At 40.6% G+C, this 24,190-nt stretch overlaps 1 protein-coding gene and 1 long non-coding RNA gene across 2 annotated transcripts in view; one reads left to right on the forward strand and one right to left on the reverse strand.

Moving 5' to 3' along the window:
• The window catches only part of sipa1l1 (signal-induced proliferation-associated 1 like 1), a 79,909-nt gene that overhangs the window by 14,433 nt on the left and 41,286 nt on the right, over positions 1 to 24,190 (forward strand).
• On the reverse strand, positions 999 to 21,428 carry LOC116705937 (uncharacterized). Its single transcript, XR_004336090.1, has 3 exons — positions 21,417 to 21,428; positions 18,998 to 19,005; positions 999 to 1,082 (listed from the first exon to the last, which is right to left on the reverse strand). It is a non-coding gene; the product is annotated as an uncharacterized LOC116705937 (long non-coding RNA).

Below are 24,190 nucleotides of genomic sequence, written 5' to 3' on the forward strand. Positions count from 1 at the left end.
TTTTTTTAACGGTGTTCGGCGGGACGTTCAGGGCCACAAACACGTTCCCTTGTACTAAGATGGCAACCACTCTTTTATTTATTTTTTTATTTATTGATTTCCCATATTGTCAATATATGCATAATGCATCACTTCTTCCATTTTTACCCTTCACAATAAAAGCCCAACTTAAATTCACTCGACACACCCCCTAGAAAGTAAATAAGATAGCCTGCACTACTCAAAAGAATTTCTGCCGGTCTAGATATGAACAAGCAAACAAACAAAAACCAGATAACTATGTAGTATTAAGCTGCTGTGAGCTGTCAATTCACCACTTCTAAGTAGAAGACAACGTTATCTCGGAGCCTGACCGGGCAAGGCCTCTATTGATCTGGGCAGCTGCCTCCGTTTCACTCGGATTCACCCTGGACCTGGGTTACTTAGTCCCTCCGGGGTTTTGTGGCCTTTTTTTGAGATTGTTGAGGCCCAGAATGCCTGATGTAGTAGGAGATTTTGTAAAAAATTGCGATAAAAGTTGTGATATCTTTTGGATGTTTGAGAAAGTTGTGATTTTGTTGTTGTTGTATAGTTCTTTAAAAATAAAAAGGAAACTTGTTTTGGGGAGAATAAAAGTACTCTAGGCTGAGTTTACCTGGTAACTTTAAAAAAAAAAGGCTCAGCGTGCTGCAAATATTGGTATAATATGAAAATGGCTGGTGGATTTAAGACAAAAAAAATAAATTATTGAATGAATCAAATTTGAACATGTCTGTCAGTGGCTTGTTGATCTTTACATTGTTAATTTCCTATCCTGGCCTGGGACACATTCATACGATTGGATGAAGAACTTATTGGACTTTAACTTATCATTGCCCTCACAATAACGAGCATAGCTGTCCTCAATTTTGGTCATCCTGTACATCTCATCTCTGTTTGTTCCTGCATCCACCGTGTGTGTTTGTGTGTGTTTGTGTGCACGCATCAGTCGCGAGGGGGACTCACCAGCCGTCAGGTTTGAAACAGAGTGAAAAATGCTTACAGCGTACATTGATGTTAAAATGTATACTGGTTGGCAGGACAGTCTGAATGTTTTGCACGGTCTGCGGCTGTACAGTTTGTTGGTAAATGTGAGATGTTTGAATCACACACCTCTTGTCTTCATAGCAGAAACAAGGAAATTTAATTTGACCCGTTCTCACTCCTGCTTGGTCATTGGCTCTCAAAGTCATACTGACACAAAGTACGGCATGTAGGGCTGCTGGGATTGGTTGAAGTTGTGGGAAACTCAGGTTATTGGTTAAATTAGCAGAAAAGTTGCTGTGATTGGTCAAAATTGCGGGTCGCACCAAAGTCACAGTGATTGGTTAAATTTGGCACGATTGTGACATGGCGAAATCCTGGAGGGACTGGTTAGTTGCCTGTACCCGATGCGGACATCTTCACAGAGCAAACGGGACGACGTAATAGACGATCTAACTACTTCAGGGGACATTTCACACAAACTGACAAACTCCGAACTGCCCAACTTCAAGAATCTCAGTTGACCGAGAGAGTACAGGTCAATGAACAGATTGACACTGTACCAACTGATCACGTGTAGTCAGTGGATCAGAAATGGGCAAAACTTGAAACGGCAGCAACAACATCCCCTATTCCGGCACTGTGTTTCCATGGCAGCACAGTTTTTGTGTTGTCAGAAACCTTGGAGTGTAATGATAATGCAGGGTTCTAACAACGGTAATTAGAAGCCATTTTTCTTTTTTTACGCTTCTTCCTGTGGCCCCCCATTTCTTACCCCTTGCACCCAAATTCTCAGTGGAATAAGAAGATATTTGTATTATTTTCCCTTTTGTGTAGAAAAAAAAGGCCCAGCTTTTGGAGTATTTGCAAATCTTTTCCCCTCATGTGTTCACAGTGTTGGGACGGGAAACCCCTTTTGGGAGACTCATTTAAATTTTTAATTTCCCCAGCTAGCGGTTTTTGTGTTTCTTTTGGCACCCTCTGCAAGAGGTTTAAACTTGAATAAAGTTTAAAAAAAAAAAACACTCAGGGCCCTTTTAGGGGGGGCCTTTTCACCCCTGCAACCCTCTACGGAAAAGCCTGTTCAGAGCCCTATCCTTAAAAGTAAGGGTACCAATTTGGGGGGAAAAGCCCTATTTTAAAACCCGAGTTGGCTTTTCTCACCCACCCCCTCCCCAAACCCTGCCCCCCAAAAAATTCTTGCCCCCAGTTTAAACCCCTTAAATGAGAAGGATCTTTTAAAAAATTGGGGACACGGGATGGAGATTGGGCGGGGAAATTTTAAGAATGGGCCACATCCTTTTTTAAAAAGATAAAAATGCAAGCAAAAAAACCCCTGTTTAGAGTGGGGAAAGGGGTAGAGTTAAGCGGGGGAAAAGGGAAAAAAAAAGGGCAAAAATTTATTTTTTAAGCGGGGAAAAAAGGGAGAAAAAAAACATTTTTGATTGTACAAGGGGGGGGAAAAAGGAAAAGGGTGGTGGAAAAAAATTTGGGGTTGGAAAAGAAAAAAGGTTTCAGATTGAATTGACCCCCAAGGGGAAAAGGGGTAAAAAAACCAAAAAAGAAAAACCCCCACACACACCCCCACACACACAAAAACCCCCCACACACACCCCCAACACCCCCCAAACACACCCCCCAAAACACCCCACACACCCCACCCCCCCCCAACCCCCCCCCTTTAATTGTTTTGTTTTGGGGGGGAAACCCCCCGATTCCCCCATCAAGAAACCTTCTTTACCCTTTTTTTTGGTTTGTGAGTTTGAGGTTAGCAGAAAAGGCCCCGGGGTTATTAAAAGGTCCTTTTCCTGTTTTGGCCCTCCAAGGGGCCAAGCCCCTTTGCTAATATGTCCCCGGGGGCCCCTTGCTGCCCCGGAACCCCCTATTCCCCCTTTCCCCCCCCCTAACATAACCCCCAAAAAAACCCCCAAAAAACGCCGGAAAACACTTTTTCCCCCCCCCCCGGCCAAAAAACCTACCCCCTTTTTAAATTTGGCCTTTGGGGTTTTGTGCCCTATGGCCTAAAGCCAAACCCTGGTCGGGGGTTTTTTTTAAGGGCTTAATCAATAAAAGTGCCCCTTTTTACCTAAAGTGGTCCCCAAAACCAGGGCCTTTGGGGGAGACGAAAGGCATCCCTATTTACACCAGGGACTGTAAATTTTTGTACTGAATGAGATACATTGCATTTTTAAAATCACCGCCCTTTGGGTTGGTCAAAAAATAAAAAAATTTTTAAATTAAAGTACACAGGGCCCTCTTTTAAGAGGGTTTTGGGGATCTTTGCTTTTTATTTTCCCCCCCAGGGTGCTGCAGGGTTTTAGAAAACCTAAGCAAGAAAAATTATTTTGTAATGTTTCTACACCTGTAGGTATCGTGAAAAAGAAAAAATCGGGAAAATTTGCCAAAACTGATTTGAGACGGGTTTGTAAAAAGTCCTAAAAAAAACCACCTTTGGGTTACAAAAGGGAAAAGTAGTAAATTTATTGTTTGCTCATTTAGTTTGGGGTTTGGAATCAATTCAGGGGGTGCTCTGCTTTTTCAGGGTTCCCGTTGCCCCATCCCAAAAAAATTTAAAGGTGAGCTGACCCTACACCCCCTTTATCTTCTTTTGTTTTTTTTTGCGGGGACACGGGAATTTGTTTTTCCCGTTTTTTATTTTTTTTTTTTTTTTTTACACAAAAGCCCATTCTCTCCTGTTAAGTTCATCAGATTGACTTCAGCTGCCTGCCCACAGAACTTGTCAGACATTGTTTTTGGCGTTGCCTGTTAATGATGCTACCTGGGACTATGTGTGGGGCTTTGAGATTGTTTAGACTGTCAGCAAAAGAAAAAGAAGAGCGAGAACAAAACCCTGGGCTAATTGCTGTAAGTGCTGTGCATGTGTCTTCAGATGTCAGGATTATACGCATTAGCGTACATTTGTTTCTCTCTCCCTCTTTTATTTACCGTGATTTTTTTTTTTTATGTCTCGTTTAGGAGCTGCTCTTCCTTGCCAAGCGTATCTGTACACATCTCTGACCATCATTGACTCTTGACTTTCTCTCCTGTGAAATAACACACCTGCAGACAAATGAATTGGCTTTGTAGAATAGAAATCTGATCATATTGTTCAGAACCACAAAAGATCCGTTTGCAAAAATGAGTGCTCTGGCTGATTGATGACATACAGTTTCCTCTGTTATTACACACAAATAAACAAGTCATGTTGTTCCATTGTACAAAACACAGCGCTAAGTCTGTAGACTTACTGACAGATTGTTATAAAATATATCTTGATTCACAAAGCAATGTAAATGCAGACACAATGATGCATAGCTGCAAACTCTTCACCTTTCGGCAAAAGTTTTGAATGAAAAATATGTCACCCTTGTGTTTTGTACACATCCAAAGAGCTTTTTTATTAAGGGAAAGAGTAATAGAGCTTGAAGTCTCGCCTATTTTGTCACGGTTAGGAAAGAGCCAGAGAATTTGGCTGAACCAAACTTTTAAATCAAAGTGGACACTAAAAAGAGCTGTTTTTTTTTTTTTACATGCAATTATGAATTTTGTTTTAAGAATCTGTATCACGAAAAAAAGTTATTTATTTTTTACGTCTTTAGCTATGTTTGTGCCAGCAGTAGCTGTGACACACTGAAAATAGTGCATTGCAAAGTTCAGCCCACTTTATCACAAGTGTTACTTTTTTCATCCCACTGGAGTTTGCAGGCCTACACATGGCTCATTAGTTAGTAATAATATTACCAGCTAGAAGGATACAAAAACACCTTGGAGATACTTATCCAAGTGTCATGAGAAATGTAGTGAGATGAAACTAGGTGGAAGAATCTTTACGGGGACTTTGCTCTGCCATGGCTACGGCTGCCACTGCTGTTGTTTATAGTGTGAAGCCTAGTTAAGAGAAGATAAGACAGAGAGAAGAGACTTAAAAAAAAGGAGGAAAAAAAAAGATTGTTTTTGTTGTCAGGCTATTGTGGGCTGGAGTTTTATGAGCTTTGAGGCTGTGGATCTAGTAGCTGTGATATATAGCTTTCATTATCAAGGTTTTACCACTCTGTTGGTTCCCAATAGACACCACACAGACTTACACATACTTAACTGAGATAACGGGAGAAACTTGTACTTTGTCAGGTTGTGGTGAGACAGAGGTGCTGAACAGTTAAATATTCTAAGGAACAGCTTTGACCACAAGGATTAAATTGAAAAGCTGCTCCAGGTCTGTAGGGGCGAGGTACACACACACACACACACACAACACACACACACACACCACACACCACACACACACACACACACACACACACACACACACACACACACCACACACACACAGATGCACACAGATACACACCACACACACACACACACACACACACACACTTCCTTGACTACCTGAATTTTTTATATTTGTTATTTCCTGCGCTCAATGTGAAGTGCAGACCAGGGCGAAGTGGAGAGAACAGACAGGTTTTCCAGTTCAACTTGTGAACTCAGGTTGGGACTTTACACTTTACTCTCTCTCTTTAACATTTTTTCTGCCTTTTATATTTCCAACTTTGCCCTTAACCCCTCTTTTTACTCTGTTTTTTTTCTCTCTCTCTCTCTCTTACACTGTCTGTCTCTCTCTCGCTTTCTCTGGTGTGACTTACAGTTGTAGCAGAGGATCTGCTACTTTGGTCATGCTTTTCTTCCTTGCCACATTTAGTCAATTCCCCTCTGCACAGATGATTCCCAGGCATCTTCAGACCCGTCCATTTTCTACCCCCCCCCCCTTCCTCTGTCCTTAATTCTATTTATCTTTTTGGCTTGATGGCAGTGATATTTTTGGCTAATAAAGCAACCACATTGCCGCCATGGCCCTTCAACTCCTCAATACTGTTGTGATTAACTTGAACATAATAGGCTTGAGTATGTCGACCTGTGGAACACTACACAAAGTTGCATAGACACTTGCATGTAAGCAGTCATAAGCACACACTTCTGATGACTATAACCATGATGACTGTAAATCTGAGGCTTTTGTGGCTGTTGGATGAACTCCCCTGGCAAGTCAGGAGCTTCACAAATAGCTTGGCCCGTAGAAGCTCACTGGCCATCAGTGCATCACTGAATAACAGCAGCAGCAGCAGCAGCAGCTAAAAGCAGGCCTAATCCATGCTCCACTCGGAAGAAGGTTTAACCGACAAATAGATTTGATACAGTGGCTCCGCCAGCCTGTGTCCTGGTTTTCTGCAGGGCTGAAAAGTGTGGGAGAGGAAAACTGAAGCTTATGTCCCCATGACTGAAGAATGTGAAAAGCATGCAGCTGAGACTTGATAGAGCTGTGGCCCAAACAATAAAGATAGGTTTAGACCGGCCCGAAAGTAAGGATAGGGGGCAAAGGAACAAAGCAGCTTATGGTGGTTTGCAGTGGCTTTGAAATGGAATCCACTGAGAATTGGAGTTTCTGCAAGTTCTCTGAGCTTCTCCATACACCTTCATGGGTCTTTATAGAGTACACTTCTTTACTCCTTCTATGGGCCACATAGCAGGAGCCCACACTTTACTCCTTCTATGTGACTTGACTCACTCCTGTAATGTGGGGTATTCTCTTAGTTTGAGGTGTGAGGTTGGCGTTTTTATGGGCCAAAAAAAGGTGAAGATTTTACATCAATGCAGTGCCATTTTTTTCTTTCCACTGTCTTTGCATTTGTAAAGCACTGACATCTGAGGATTAAAGCCCAGGCTTAGGTAGAGTGTTACATAAGAAGTACTTACAAGGTGCTAATTATTCTTCCAGATTAAATACTTCTTCTGAACTAGACAGGAAGTGAGAACCTAATGGCACACATGGCAACACTTGAATTTGTGTCCTAAGAAATTTCTAATCTTATTTTGGTTTAGCCAAATTCATATCAATGGGATTCTTTGTGAAAGAATACAAAAGCCAATAGTCAGGATCATTAGTTCTCTCTTGTCTGTATTGTAAGAGGCACAGGCTTTCATCAGTGTTCATGATTAGATCAGAACAGGAAAAAGTGTGTCATTGTGAGAGAGGTTATTTCTAGTCTCTCATGTCATCTATGTTTTTTGGAGCGCCTGACAACATTCTTTTGAAAAGACTGGTACAGTTTCTTGAAATTCTGATACACCCTAGGCCAGCCTAACAAAGCATAGTAGGATTCTAAAGTGCAAGACTTCAGCCAAACAAGATTTGTGTTAGCATTTCTTGATGTCTGACTGAAGAAACTGAACCTTTGTGTTAATCCGCAGCTGAAAACTGTCTTCTACAAATGTACTACTCCTGTAGGCATAACGTTTTACTAAAAACTGCAACGGCCAGCTGTTTAAGCTGAAAGAACTAAGTCTCTTTTAAATGGATAATACTTTATAGAATTGCAATCCATTTTTTTTTTTTTAATGTATATGTTCTGTAGAAGTGACTGGGCTGGGATGATTCATTGATTACCTAAATGTGTCAACACAAACAATTTGCGTTGCGTCTAAAATAACATGGCTGCCTTATGCAACATCGCCAGTATGGACTCCTCGCCATTGAGAAAAAGGCTTGCACATGGTTTTCAATAATTGCCCAACCAGGCCAGATTGTTTAAGATATCTTTCAAGTCCTTTATAACGGCCCACGTATTAAACAAATGTTGGATTTAAATCGGGCTCGGGCTCATAATTCTCTTAGAAAGGAGAAAGAAGAATTGCTTTTTTTTTTCTTTTCTTTTTTACTGTTTTTTTAATTTTTTTGAATTTGTGTATTCCTCCTGAAAGTGATTTGAAATGTTAATTTGTTTTATTGTTGGATTTATTTGATAGATCTGAGTTCACATGTTGCTAAAATTGTACTTTTTTACTGTAAGATTAAAGGGAGAAGAGCTTGGATGTTAAATGAGCGCTTATTCAACATGTCTAGTAAGCTAAGGTTTAAGCAAATTATTGAGTATTGAGAGATGGCATACTGCACAATACTGTCGGTTTTGGTCTTTTCATTGGGTTGGTTGACATTAAAAAACATTTTCAACAATTCCAACTTTATCTTTTTAAAAACAAATTTAGAAAGAAAGTGGGATCACATGAATCCTTTTGTTTTTCCAATAAGGATTTGATCCTCAAACGGGAGGAACCATGAGCATCAGTAGCTGACTGGGAAGAGAACTAGCTCCTCTGCATTCTTGTGCATCCTGCCAGACATCTGGACGCTGTCTCCTTTACGACCTGCAACTTGAGCTAATGCTCTGCCTCTGAATCTAGTATAGCACAGCATGATTTGTATCGTCAAGCTGTCACCTCAAAACCTCGCCAAAGTACACGCTCTTCTTAATCACAGCGTTTTCTTTGGTCATACTGGGTTTTGTTTTATGGCTAATGGATGGAGCATGCTTCAAATCTACAGTAAGTGTGCATTATAGGATGGAAACAAACAGTTGGTCGTGTAAATTTGACTTTTATGGAATGTTTTGCAGATTGAATTTGACATTACTTGACTTTACCTGTAAAGTAATGTGTAGACCAGAATATGTTTCAGAGTCTCTTACAAGCTAAAGCTGATGTTGAAAATCACAACCGACTTCTCGGGGAGACTTAGAAATCTACCTCTCTGTTTTGACATTTTTTTTATTTCAAAGTTACAGTTGGCTGCCCTAAGCCACACGCTTTGGTCCAAAGCCCGAACTATCCTGCCAGTCCACACAATGGCTTAACCAGCTCCTTCTTTCTCCTTTCTCTTTCTCCCAAAACCTGCATCTCCTGCTGGCCGATGCCCATCTTTACGCAAATGAATCCATTGCACTATCCAATAAAAGTAGACAAAAATCTTTGAAACTGACCTATGTCAATTTGAAATGAAGACAGATTTAGCAACTGCATGGCCTATTTCTTGCTTAAAATGTTTTCAGAAACACGTTTTGGTGAACTATTTTTCTAAAACATGAGATAGTTTTCCGTCCGAACTGCCATGACAGTGGTTTGAAATTCTCGAGCAGCCAGACCCACGTGACCGCTCGTCCAATCAGCTGCCGGTCAGGGGTGTGGAGCATCAACCATGGATGTATTGCGTCGCGACACCACACTTCTGTCGTGTTGCAAAAGTGGATCTGCCCTGTTAGTCATAACTGCAGCTCCTCGCACTTTCCCAGATGAGCTTGATTGGATTAAAGCTCTGATTCCATTGCATTCCCTGCAATAAATGATTGCATACAAGTAGTTATGTTTTAATAAATAATTGATAATAGATAGATAATGTTATTCTGTCTACAATATGTAGCTAGCTAAGCAACCAGCTTTTATGAATCATGTACAGCATTTTTAGATTTTCTTCTGAACTCAGAAGCAAACCTTTCAAAACTGGAGTCTGTGGTTTTATATTAATCTCCCCATGTGTCATGTGAACCATGTCATGTGATGAATGTGTTGAAACAGGGCTCCTAATCATTAACTAGTAACATTAACAGAGCATGACTAATGGACAAGTTCCTGTAAGCGTGTGACCATGCAGCACTAGTTATCACTAATGTCCCAGAGGATGGGGGGGAACAAAAGATTTTCCACTTAGTTACTTTACTGTATTACTCATTCAAGTATGTACGCTCATTTCCATTGCATGTTTTCCCATTATCTTCTAAAAATGTGGGTGCTGTCAGCCGCTTCTTGAAAATTAATCCGACAGCCAGAAATTGTAAAGTGTTTTGTGTAACAGGGCTAAAGCCGGCTATACCATCCCAAATAAACATCTGAATGATGAACAGATGAATGGCGAGTGTGAGGTACAGTATAGGATGACAGACTGGCGTGAGGTTCACTCGTGCTTGGGTTATGTGTGTCTAACTAAGCAACTGTGGACAGGGGTAGTGAGTGTGTGTACTGAGCATCTGTTTACATGTGTTCTAGTTTGCATAGGTTTTTCCCCAAATTGTGATGAGTGGACCATTAGCAAGTCTCATTAGGCTGAATGCCAGCATGCAGAAACCGACTCTGAAGAGGTCCAAGGTCCAGGTTAGCAGTCTGTACTAATAGCTTGGCGTATGGAGAGATGGTAAAGAAGCTGACTGTTTAGGCTCAGAAGATACAAAAGAGTTTGGTAACTCTGTCTGAGTTTGGAGTAGAGGATTGGAATATAAGAATACGTTTCTAGTTTATTTCGATAGGAAGTTAGGATTAGAAATTGGGAATTTTTCCTGTCTCAAAGTGGTGCTCGTCCTGAAGGCTGCCTACATTTAAGCACTTTTTTTGGGTTGGCAGTTAGTAGACAAATAGAATATTGTTCTTAATTAGGGTTCCCTGAAACATATATTGTAATATTAGAAGAAATCATTACACTTTTATAAAATGAAACAATAACCTTCAGAGTAAAAGGGCAGAGGCACTATATCACACCATAAAGGCCATGTATTTAATGATTGAGAAAACTCACAAGATGAGATGTGTCCGGTCTGACTGATTAATCTCAGCAGATGACGGTTTTGATCATATGGTTATGTCACTTAGTCTTTATCCTTGATGGTCAACTTCCGGGATTGCTCCGTTGCTGCAGGAAATTCCGCCGGATGCATGCATCGCCAAGGCTGCACGATATTAGGAAAAATCTATCCATCCATCATCATCCGCTTATCTGGTATCGGGGCGCGGGGGCAACAGCTAGAAACCAGAAAACATTTAATTGCGATTATTTTGACTGAAATTGCGATTGCGATAGGATTTACGATATTGGAAGGAATGACCATTTTTTGTATAATAATTCCCATTTTCATTGAAAAATATACATATTAAAAAAATGGTGTTTTATTTTTTTTTATTTTTTTTTGCAAGGAGCTGTATTTTTTTCCTTTTAATCTGTAGGATATGATTTCTTGGATGTCCATTTTCCTTCCACTTTCTTTGTGTTGGCGTTTAAACTCCGGTGGATTGATGAGGACTAGGGTTTACTGCTCCTCAGATCTCTGCAGGGTGGAGACAGCCTGCAGGACTATCTGTCCAATCTGAGTTTTCTCTCTTACAACTATTTTATAGCAGCTCCTTACGCTGCCCATGTTGATTGTGATTGGTTTAAAGACATGCCAGTAAACCAGAGCATGTTTTTCTCCCATCCCACTTACCATCTCAGCTACACAATTTTTGTGAACCGTTACCATGAGTTGAATAACACTGAGTGGTAATGACACAGAAGGCAAGCTGTTAGACACCTTTTGGTGGGATATAATCTTTGTAATCAAAAGGGAAACTCCAGTGTGATCTAATCTCAGTTATGAGACTGTGAAGACAATATGCTGCATGGCATCTTGGATGTCATGCTGTCTTTCAGGTTGGTATTACAAGGGACTTGAGTGCTTTGTTAATACCTTACATGAAACAATTCTTTATTATTTAAAATGTGTGTGTGTGCGCGTGCGTGCGTGTGCGCACCTTTATCAGCAACTGTACTAGTTAGCATGTATTTTTTTAAAGTACCATGTATGTGATCTGTACCTTGCACCCTCTTCTTTTGGTGCCGTCCAACGAAGCTGCCTATGATAAATATTAGATCTCTAATGGATGACATGTGATTAGACGAGATTAAAATGAAGGCTTGTGCATTATTGTAGTCATGGTGATTTTTCTTGTCAGTGGGCCTGTGACGGTCCCTGAACTTGGATTACCCCAACCATTTTGAGATATTCCATTTCAGTTGACTAAAAATAAGACGCTGCTACCTGAATGTGTTATAAACCGCTTCAGTTTACAAACTGTTTTATAAACTGCAGTGTATTTTGCCAACCTTTGTTAGGAAAAAACCCTCACCCAAATAACGAATCTAAACTAATCAAATTTTTACTCTAATGCAGTGAAATGCCAGCAATGTAAAGGCAGAAGACAGAGGTGGATGTACAATGTGGAATTGTGTCGGCTTCCAATCCTTTTAAAATAATATAATACAATAATATACAATTTCCCAATACTTAGGAATGATGTGGTAAGATATAGTTCACAGTAGCAAAGTAACTAAATACAATTAATACTATCCCACTGGAAACAAATCTAAAAATGTCAGTAAATAAAAATGATTTCTTACATCACAATACTGAACACCGACATCAGTCAGTATCAGTCCCTTTATCCTTTAGAGAAATTTACCAAATGTTAAGATTTCTGGCAAACAAGTAAATAAACAGGCTACACACAGAAAAAAATGCTATTAGCTTAACAAGTGCAAAGCAGATGAAATATCACTTTCCTGTGTGGTGTGTGTGGGGTGTGTTGTGTGTGTGTGTGTGTGTGTGTGTGTGTGGGGTGTGTGTGTGTGTGTGTGTGTGTGTGTGTGTGTGGTGACTTTCTCTGTCTCAGAGACAGAGAAAGTCAGATAAGACAGATAAGACAGATGGTGGTCTAGCAACGCTTATATAATTTGGGTTGCAAACATGCCAAAGGATAGTGTTCTGGTTTTCTTACTGTTAATTACTATTAATTAAACTATTAATAAGGTTAAAAAACTTAGGGACTAACATAGCTTGTAAAAAGGAGGAGTAATCTACTTTGAAATAAAACATGGTGAGTAGGCGGCCCTTATCTATGAGACTGAAACCGCATGTTTTGTTCCAGTAAATGCTTTGCTTCTCTCTCTCTCACTTCTTTTTCTTTCTCTCTCACCTCCTCCTCCAGCCAGCAATGCTGCTCTCCTTCCCTCCCACACACATATAGACACAGATACAGACACTACTAGGTTCACACAAGTGTGGAGGAGGGAGGAGGAGAAAGACTAGGCATCAGAGGTAGTGTGGAGAGTGAAGGAAAAACACACCAGGGAAGAAACACTGAGTTGCTAATAGAAAGAAGGGGATATAATGAAAGAGATCAAACCCAAAGACAAAAAATGAAGTGCTTAAGTGCTTTTTATTATAAGCTACCAGGGTCCAAAATTAACACCTGTGGTTAGTAAGCAAAAAGGGTGTCCCGATTTTTATTTTTATTTTAAATTGACTGAAATTAAGTCACAACCTCTAATGCCACGCCCCCTCGTCATGTCCGATCGGCTTGTCAAGCGGAAAATGACGTGCTGCAAGTAAACCACCTCTTACTCACCTATAGCCATTCAAAAGTTAGCATGGCAGCTGCTAATGCTGGTAACCCATTGATAGAACTTGAACCCCCTCCTCTTTCACTTTCACAGTGTGTGTGAAATATTTTGGATTTCCAGTCTGTTGAGACTGTTGAGTTAGTGGACTGCCAGTCGCCCTCTCTGCTGTCTGTCTGCTAAGACCGCTGTGCTGGCTCGATGGTGTTTTAAGCCCCCCAATAAGCCTTCAAGGTAGCGCTGCTACTAGGGCTGGACAACTAATTGAATTTTAATCATTATCACGATTTTGACTTCCCACGATCAAATTTGTGTGATCGAGTGATATTTTTTTTTATTTTTATTTTTTACATGCTTCACTTCATAGAACGCTCCGGGTTTTTTGCGTAGCCCATCTACCGCTCCGTAAACCACTGTCTGCTCATGTGCCAGTCAGAACTGTTCCCTGCATCGCGCAGCTTAGTTTCTTGATGTAGACAGTCACAGAGGACAGAGTAACGGGAGGAAAATTCCACAGATAGCCGTCGTTTATACGTCGGTCTTAAGGTTTACCAGTTTACCAGTAAATGCAACATTTTGTCCCGTCTGTGTTTTTCAGAAAACAGCAGTGAGCAGTGCTAGCTAGTTGGTGCTAGTTAGCGTCTGTTAGCTCACAGGCTCCATGGCGCGAGTAACATTTTTCCTCTAGGACGCACCGGTGCTAATGTCCTCGCATCCGCTGCAATGTTGTTTATATGGATATGGTTTAATTTTGCGTTACATGACCCATTTCTTCTGTAAAGCCGTGCCCGTGTTGGATCTTTTTACTCTCTCTCCTCTTACCCTCCGCGCAGCCTCGCCGCACAGCGCCGGTCCACACTTCTGATATTTGTCTTCAGTTTTAATTGTTATTAACACAGCTGTATATTGTTTAATATGAGGGGCAAACCTGTATTTGTACCAGGGTTTCCGCTGGTAACTGCTTTCGCGGCCGCCACGGTGAAGAACACAGAAGAAGTTATTGAATGCAACTAACTTCAGTTTGTAGAGTAATAGCCTGAGACCGAGCTTGCTGGACCTGCAAAAGATGTGACCCTTGGCCAGAATATCATAGTTAATAAAAATGCAGTGCAGTGACAATACAGACATTTCATACACACGACGTGTGTCTCCGCCGTTTGACCCGTGCTGGACCCATTCATAATGAGTCAGCCGTCTCTCTGTGAGTAGGACTCCCTCTCTCTCCTTAGTGCTTTTAATCAGTTATTATTGAAAACAATATATCCTACGCTATTTATTTCAGATAGCTAATTTTCATTTTCGTGTGTTACGTGCTTCAACATAAAAAGATTGTAACATAATATAGATGTGAAAGCAGTTATAAACAGGTTATGTGACAATAAAATTTGTTTTGGTTAAAATCAACAAATAATTGTGAGAACAATCATGATTACAATATTGATCAAAATAATCGTGATTATCATTTTGGCCATAATCATGCAGCCATAGCTGGTACCCTTGTCTTCAAGGCACCTAACCACAACTGCCACTACCCGATGTGAGTCACTCATGCATCACTTTGCAACAAGTAGCCTATGAGATGCTAACAAGAGACTTCTGTAATATCAATTCAGTAAAAATAGACCTACTTAACCGAGTTCGTTCACTGCTGGCTACAAGTTAGCAATCAAACACAACAAAGGCTGTCAGTAGAATGACGTTTTGAGCTAATGTTAGCAATCAAAAAATCTGAAATGGCTAAAACGTTTTTGAAATGATTTCCATCTTCTGTTATCGTTTGTAATGAGAAAACAATGGCATTGCAACCTGTGCTTAAAAAAAACAACGTAAAAATCGAGAATTGAACCGTGGCAAAAATTTTATTGAATCAAGAATTTGAAGAATCGTGACACCCCTAGTAAGCAAATGTCTGAAAGCCACTCAAAAGAAGAGAAAATCCAAATTTGTTATTTACTGCAAGTGTGAGGAAAATGTATTGTGAGAATAATTACACTTGGTGTGTTATTGTTTTGTTTTTCTGTTTTTTGCTGTTGCTGCTATGCTGCTACTTGTAACGACAGAATTTCCCCGTCGTGGGATAAATAAAGTATAATCTAATCTAATCTAATGTTTTTTTTAACTGGACTTGCTGAGTTTCTCTATGTTTGCTTATAGTTAGATCTTGGATAGTAATATATTTCACTTATTTCACCTATTCCATTTCATCAATTGTGCATTTGTTCTTTGAACAACCTCTCTCACCAAAGTGCAACACTGGTTATGTAAGGATGGATGAGTTGATGTGGATGTAAAGGATATACCCTAGCTACATCTGCGTTTAGTCTTGTACAATGGACTGCTATGTGCACCCAGGCCCATTCAATGTTGTCTGAATGTAAATGGACTCACTACAGAGCACTCCCTTCCCGTTGTATGTTGCCCTGGTTTTCCAGGTTTTGTTCTGCTTCTAGTAAATGCTGCACCGCCTTCACAGTGCATCATGATTGTATTGCCAGCTTAGATGTGTTTGCATGCAGAAGGACTGTACTTTGAGGACTAATATCATTATGGATAGTTTCCCCCAGCTCTGCCTCTGCCAGCTGTGTTGATGGATGGATGGATGGATGGATGGATGGATGAAAAGTAAAGAGAGTGAGACGGAAGTTGACTACTACTCGCTTACTTTCTGTATCCATCTCTCTCTTTCCCACTTTCAGTTTCAGCATCTCATCTCCTCCCACATGCTCTCACATTAAGTGAGGAATCAATCCTTCTCGCTTCCCTTATCTCTCCCTGTCTATCGCTATCGCTCTCTCTTCCACTTCATTCCTGCCATTCTCTACCAATCGAATCAGCTTGCTGTGGGCACAAATGAGTATGTGCCTCTCCAGTCCCACAGCAATCATACCACACCATCATTAGGTCTATTCTAGTGGCCCGCCTTATCCCTTTCCCCCTATAATTGGGCAAAAAGCCTCTGCCTACCTGTCAGCAGGAGCCCCAACACAAATGCTGCAATTTATTCCATACTGCCACAGGATCTATAAGCACTGTGTAGGTTTTAACAATGTCCTCAGAGGAACCATTGGTCACTGCTGTCCCGTGTCACTTTCAGATAGGAGGCACTTAACGATCTTATTTGTTCCTGTTAAAATGTCTACTTTAGTAAATTAAGACAAGTACAGCATTTTTTGCCAAAATGGGTTTAAAGTGAAGGATCACATTTGGGGGAGAACCACGATAATTCCTTTAGTAATCAATGAGGGTTGAGTTTAAAACCGGAAAGTGTAACAGTAAAGGAGAATCAAAATAAAACAACCTTCCACTTACAGTTGTACTGGTTCCGTTTTGTGCTATCGGCAGAGCTTGTGTTTTAAATGTGTTTCAGGGGGCAATTGACTTTTATTTGATAGGACCCGTGGAGACCGGGAGAGATGGCGGGGACGACATGCAGCAAAGACGTTCTACCGGACATTCTTGCAGGGTAAATCCAGACAGCTGGCTAGTCTCTGTCCAATCTGAGTTTTCTGTTGCACGACTAAAACAACTTTATCCTCTTTTTAAATCTTAAAAAGTTAAACCTTTAAAGCATAGGCTACATGCTGGGAGCTTTTTTTATTTAAGCAGTATGAGCAGGTAACTGTCTACAGTAACAACTAGCAGGAATCAGAATAAACTGGTAGTATGAAAATGTTGACCAATCAAAGTCTGTATGCATGCGCTGCACTTCATTGGCAGTAATATAATGTGTGAGTCCGACAGCTGCAGGTAGTCCTGATAGAAACAGAGCATGTGTTGTAGAAACAGCAGAGTGGTGTTAACATAGTCTGCTGTTTTATTGAGCTATGGTAGCATCGGTGTGTAAGTGGTTTTATTTTTTCCCTTGAAAGTCGCTCTCACCCAGACTTCAGTCATAAGTGGGACTGGCTCACCAATTCCCCGTCTAAACTGTCACTTCCTCACGGGAAGCAGGACGTGGCTGAGATGAGTTTCCTGTTGGAATGTGAGACTGCTTCTTCGGCCTGCACAGCCCTCTGACGCAGAGCAACAGGAAGGAACAGGGTTTCCTCACTATATATTTACTGCATATTACAGCTTTTATACAAACCTTATTGCAAGATATAAACGGCCACTTTAGTTTTTAACATAGTTTTTTTTGTCTTTTTCCTTGTGATAAAAAATGCATCCGTTTGCTGTCCTATGTCTTTTTTTCCTTTTTAGTAGAGTTGCTGCTGTTTTGCAGCATAGGACTGATTATGAGCCAAATAGTTGCCATTATAGCCAGATAGATAAATAAATAGGCTTGTCAAATTAGCACAACACCTAAGTAACTTTTTGACGTATACCATGTCAAGTAATAGTCAAAATGTTCTATTTCTGTTGTCAGATAAGAGAAAAGTGTGGAATAGGGATTTAATGGCAGCTTATAAATATGACATGTTAACCAGCTGTCAGTCTCAAGCTGCTGTGGTGCAGTGCTGATAAAATCCTTGTTTTATTATTGCATTGTTATGATCTGCTGTATTTGCATTTAAAATGAGAGATCAAAGAGAAGGTTAGAGGCAAGAGAAAGTTCCTTTGAACTTTACTACAACGCAGCCCCCGACTCACTGAAGAGGCTGACGTCATTGTTTTTGCAAATACTCCGGTCCCCCCCCAACCCCCCCCCCGTACACACCAAGCTGGCTTTTTTAAAGATTTACTCACTTTGGAAACTCTTTAGGAAAAGCTTAGTTTTTGCGTGAGGAATGCTTTTGTATCACGGACAGAGGCCTAAAATGGAAAAAAGATGCACTTGATCTGCTTAATGTGCATATAAGCCTACTCTAAGATTGAGATTCAGGTGGGAATTTTTATGACTCATATTTGTCCTCCATACTTGTCATTTTTCATGCATGTCATATCTCCACTGCTGTCCATGTATCTGTCTATCCTCCCCTGTCTTCTTGCATAGAAGCGAGCCACACATACAAAAGTATTGATGCAGCTTCAGTCCTTCTCAGTCCTCTCCTTACTGCAGTGCTGTTCCAGCCCACGCAGAGCAGCGCCATTTTGCAAATCTACCAGCTCTTTTCTGAAGGTGGCTTTCTCTCTGCAGCTCAAGAAGTCACCTGTTCTATTAGGTGATGGATAACAAGACATCCTTATTTACTTCATGGACTTGTTGTTTGTACCTTGTTACCCAGTGAATTTGCTGCTGAGAAATATGTTAATGTTCTAACTAACATATCATAACTATCCTATACATTTCTGTTTCATCCCTGCCTTTCTGCCTTCATATCTGAATCTTTGTGTACCAGTATTTTGTGATACATCAAATAGGTTTTCATGTTAAACAGCAACCCAGATTTGCTTATGTATTTGTTAATTTGTACATATAATAGTCCTTATAATATATAATTTGAGGATGACTACAATACCGTCGCCTGTTACCAGGGTTTTATTTACTTCTTTTGATGACAGGGCTGCAGTTTGGTTTGCTCTCCCACTTACTGCATTCCTCTGTTGTTTGCTTGTCTTTTTTTCCTTTCTTCCAAAATGTTCCTTTCTTGGACTTCCCTCTCTTTAATTAATTTGTTTTTGCATGTCTCTTCTCCATCCTTACTCTCATCACCCTCGCTTCACTCCCTTCACTTCTTTATCTCCATACCGTACATCAGCCCCGCGCCCCCATGTTAATTACACCACAGTTCTTTTTTTCTCTATTATTCACCACTCTGCTATTTCTGTCACCCGTACTGCTGTGCCTGCATTGCAAGCATTTTGCTTGGGTCTGCAGTGGCTGTTGAAATGAGGAGGGGGCGTCTACTGGTGCCCAATTTAACAACAAATGGCTGTTTAGCGCCATCTGATTGGCACAGATTAGAGGGCTCTTGGTGGTGGTGCGGAGGTGGCTCTTGCAGAAGACCAAGTGGCTTCATTGCTGCTGTCTGAGCACAGCTGACTGAGCCGTTTGCCTAGAATGGGTTTTACTATTTAAATTACATTTCGCTCTAATAAATGTAATTGAATGGATAAGGACAGATTAATGGGTTGGAGTGTTCATATGAAGCAAACTTACATCTGATTAATGGTTTTATTTCTTAACAATGTCACCTTACTGCTGAGGTCAGACCAGCCTACATACAGATGCAAGCCCTGAAAAATAGGAGTGGAAAAAATAATCAATTCTTAAATGCAATTATTTGTTAAACAGTTTAGCATTGATGCACAAAACTTCTTAATTGTAATTCAGTATGTCAGCTGACCAGTTGCCTCTGTTTGGCTGGCTATTAGGCCTGCACGATATTGGAAAAATCTGACATTGTGATATTTTTTCCCCTGCGATATATATTGCGATATGAAAAAAGAAAAAAGTAATTTTTTAAAAGATTACATAAATAGCTCTGTTTGGAAATAATAAATCATTCTCAACTACTGCAGTGATTTTGTAGGGGGGTGAATTTACATAGAAGAAGGAAAAAAAAAGGATCTTTTCTAATGTGAACCATTCTTTGTTAAACTTTAATGCTTTACAAACATCGAATTAAGTAAGCGCTGTGACTAACTCTTTACTAACTCTTCTGAAGTAATTTTGGAGAGGGATATTAGGTAGAAATACGCTGGTTGACTAGCATGACACCATTGTATTCATATAATAATCAATCCAGGCTAACGTGAATGACAGTGACTGCATGTTGCTTCCTCTAAATTTTTAGGTTGTGGTCGACTAGTGGGGCCAGCTCGTTAGTTTGATAAATTGATCAGACCTGCACGTCACGCTCACTAGCAACAAACTCTGTGTGTCCAAGACACAGACTTCTATAGTAGATTAGTGTTACGTTTCCAGCCTCGCGGCCCCGAACCGTATCATTAGTTGGGACGGAGACACACGGGGAGCTTCACTTCCCATAACAAACCCTGTCAGACTAACATCACATACACACGCTGTCCACATGGCTACCTGACTTAAAGGGGAAGGGTTGGACAGTAATAATAATGTAAAAGGAGAACGGTGGAAGTTTTCTATCAAGCAGCAAAAAAGGATTATGTCAACATCGCAACGTCCTGCGATGTGACCATCGCGCATGTGCACATTGCAATGTCGATGCTAAAACATAATATTGTTCAGCCCTACTGGCTATTATATATGTCGTGTTATCACGTGACAGTGTGGAGGAGAAAGAGAGAGGGGGTACAGGGGGGTGACTTGGTCTCGAAGAACACGACTTCTGCAGTTTGGCAGAATTTCGGGTTCTGACCTAATGAGAAGGGCGAGGTGTTTCAGTATTAGTGTTTGGTATTCTGTTTCGGAACTGTGTAGGCACAAGTCAACAGTTTGGTGACGCAGTCTGAGCCTTACGTCATCATTTTTAATTAGTCATGGTAATACCGAATACTGCGGGAAAATAGGGATGAGTTTTGACTGTATCAAAATTTGGATACCGCCCAACTCTCTGATATCTTTTGCTAGTATCACACCGATACTGCGTATTAAATTAGTGCTACGCAACACACACACACCACACACACACACACACACACACACACACACACACCACACACACACACACACACACACACACACACACACCACACACACACACACACAGAGCTACTGCCAATTTTGCCTGAACAGTACCCTTCAAACATGATGCCTGCAGCTTGGTTAGATTCAGTTGCTTATTTATATGCACGGGAGAGCTATGGTAAATGGCTTGGAGCCTCTCAAATAGGACCCTTGTTCAGTTGGTGTGTGTCTGAGTGCATGTGTATCTTCTCCATTGTTTAGTTATTTATTGTCTTATGGAAATACCCAAGAGTGCTGTGAAGGTGTGACAGCATGTGTTTTGCAGTAAATGTCAGCAACTGTCCAGGTGTTTTAGACGAAGACACCCATGCATGTCAAGCTTGCGATGCAGAGATTTAGGTATTCCAATTCAAGCTACTGTAATAATTAGCGGCAGCCATGATGACAGCCGCCTACCGGCAAAAACTAAGCTTTTTTAGAAGTGGCTGGCCAAAGCCAGGCTTTTACTACCAGAAGTTCAACACAGCGCGTTCATCTGGGCAGCAACCACTTCATAATACCACTACCGCTGTTATTCAAAACACTTCCTCGATGTTGCCCACCCTCACTGAAATGTCTGGAGGTGGCGAGTTACTGTGCGGCGGTGTGAAAGCCCTGTCAGAAGCAGTCACGCCTTAGGCCGGTAAGAATTCATACCTGCAGTTTCATGCAAATTAGACAAGCGGGGCAGCCGTTTTGACTTTCTTAAGGTTTTGAAGATCTTACCTTAATACAACTTTACTAAGGTCAGTTTTTTGTTTTGCTCATGCCGGAACATTACATACAAGTTTCCCCTCCTCTCAGTTTTTGACAAAATCAGACTGGTGATGTAAACCTCACATTTTTGGCAAGGACGTTTTTTTTGTCTACAGGTGTGGTACAGGAATTGTGTATGTTGTACCTGATCATTTAGCAGCCACCTGTCTGGCTCATACATGTGTGGACAGCCTAAACTAAACGTGGTTGTTTTTTAAATGAGGTTTCCTTAACAGGCGTGGAGCATAACAGTGTAGATGGCACAAATCCCACCATCTTAGCAATACAAACTGAACCTGCATGAAACGGAAAACTGTATGCTCAAATCATCCAGTACAGTACAAATGTAGAGCTATATGGGTTGGAAATATTATTGGGAAGAGCAATGGAGGCATCCTGAGGATATCACAGTTCTTCAGGCCTTCATCTCAAACATGCATAACTCAAAGATCTTTGAATGAGCAGGGTAGTGATAGTTTGAATTAAGAGGTAACATAGTCACTTTATCAGTCCATAGATAACAGATCAGCCTGCAGGGAAAATCAATCTACCAACCAACCAACCCCCACTCTCCGAAAATCCTCTCTGCTTGCCATAAATAATAAATCAGCCCGTCATGAGGGCAATTGGCTGTATGGACCTGATTCATCAGAGCTCACACAACCCAGATACCTCCTGTGGGAGTGGATTAAAACCAACGTGATGGTAAAGTGCACAGTAGTGCAGTAATTCATGCAAGTTATGTTTAGTTCAACAGTGGACTGGACTAAAATCTTCCCCACACAAAGGTAGTATGTAATGCATGCTTTTTGGATTGGATTGCTCGACAGGCATCCCCCTTAATACAGTATGTGGTTTAAAAAAAATAAAGTAGTACATTTCACATACGTACTATCTTCATATCATGAATGAGTTTGTTTTGACCTGAAAAAAGGAATGTAGATGTATAATAATGACTAGAACATCTTATAGCATCATGGAGGTAAAAGGGGTGGAGTGTTGGACCCCTTAGGCACAGTAAGAGAGAGGCAAGAAGTATGTTATTGTGTGTGTGTGTGGTGGGGGGGGGGGGGGGGTATTGTTGTCTTGCTGTGGAAATGGTGTATGGCTTTGATTAAACTATGTCGCTGATGATAAGAAGAAGCAGTCTTACATGTAATGTTTTGGTTCTGTATGTATTCTCAATGTACCGGTATATTAACCAGTCTTTTTCAGCTGTTTTGCTGTGGCAACAATGCAAAAGTGGACACACACACACACACACACACACACACACACACACACACACACACTGTATATGCTTGCACGTAGGGGGTGTAGGAAGGCCATAACTAATTGTGTTGCCAGCCCGTAGTGTGCAACAATGACACAAAGTGGCACTTAACCTTAGTCACTCTCTTCTTTGAGTCCTTGTCCTGTTCTCCCCCCCCACACTCTATTTCCTATCACTCCTATCTCCTCCTTTTCCCATAGAAAGTGTCATAATCAGCATCATCATAGCTGTTAATCCAAAGAGATGGTGTGAGGGGTATTTGAGCACTTTAAGTTTACCAACATCTGACACCTAAAAGCGTTTCAGGGCAGATTTATATCTGAAACGACTAAAGGGGAATCAACACAAAGAACATTATAATCTGCATGAAGTTATGATGTATTGCAGGGCTGTTGCATAAACCCACAGAAGTTCTAACTAGGTGTTCCTAATAAACTGGCAAGTACATCAAAGATGTCTTTCCCTGGAGAGTAATATATTTTGTGTTTATGCACATACAATATTAAAAGAACAATAAAATGTGACAGAAACATAAGGAGTTGCCATCTGCACTTTATTGTTGAATACTTAAAGATGTAATTTGCAGTGACTTCACCAAACACATACATAGTTTATAGCGCATATAACCATTATAGTGCAAATCTGGTCCTTCACTCACCCAAGGTAGATTTTAATGTCCTCAGTTGATGGATCTTGTTGCATCTTTACTCCTATTATGATTCAGAATAGAATAAACTGGATTTAGCCAAGATTAAACAGTTTGAGGTTGATTCTCACAGCATTCAACTTTCTTCTTCTTCTTTTTCTCTTTTTAGGTGCTGTTAGGGCTGCTCAATTATGGGAAAAATACAATCACGATTATTTCGGTCAGTAATGTTGTCATGATAATTTAACACGATAACTTGTTGACTTCTGGAAAGATCTTGCAATTATTGAACTTAAAGAATGGGAAAAGTGAAATCAACAGTAAAATACCACAACTGTGAAATTTGCCTAAATGCTTTTCCTATTTAAACTTTTTATTCATTCAGAACATGAGAATATAAGAGTTTACTTGCAAAACATCATGAGCTAAATAGTTTTTCTCAGTTACTCTGTTTTTGTAGGCCAAAATCCTAATCACGATTACATTTTGATAAATTGCGCAGCCCTACTTTGTGTTTAAAAGACATCCCGAAACCCACAGTGAAAAGAAAAAACTTGCTCATATGGATAAACAAATGCTAAACCCTGTGCAACTCACTGTTGCACAGGAGGCCGAGCCCCTGGCCCTTACTAGCTGTTCTTTCATTCCAGTCCCTGATCAGTATTAAGGGACATTATTTAGGTCTTCTTAGTGATGTTTAAACTGTAAAATTGTTCTACAAAACGCTACAAAATGCTAGTTACTTATTGTTAATATTGTTATCAGTCGGTCAAACTACTGTGCTCATCTCCTGCCTCTGCCTCCATTGATCAGATCTGATAGCCATGGATAGGAGAGTGTAAGCCGTAGAATCTTACACTCGATAGAAAAAAAACAACATCGGAAGACTAAAGAGCACCCAAAAAGCCCCAATTTAACTTTAAGTGAGCCGGGGAGTAGACCCCACCCCACTGC

This window comes from Etheostoma spectabile, chromosome 18 (assembly GCF_008692095.1).
Source record: "Etheostoma spectabile isolate EspeVRDwgs_2016 chromosome 18, UIUC_Espe_1.0, whole genome shotgun sequence".
Taxonomy (NCBI): domain Eukaryota; kingdom Metazoa; phylum Chordata; class Actinopteri; order Perciformes; family Percidae; genus Etheostoma; species Etheostoma spectabile.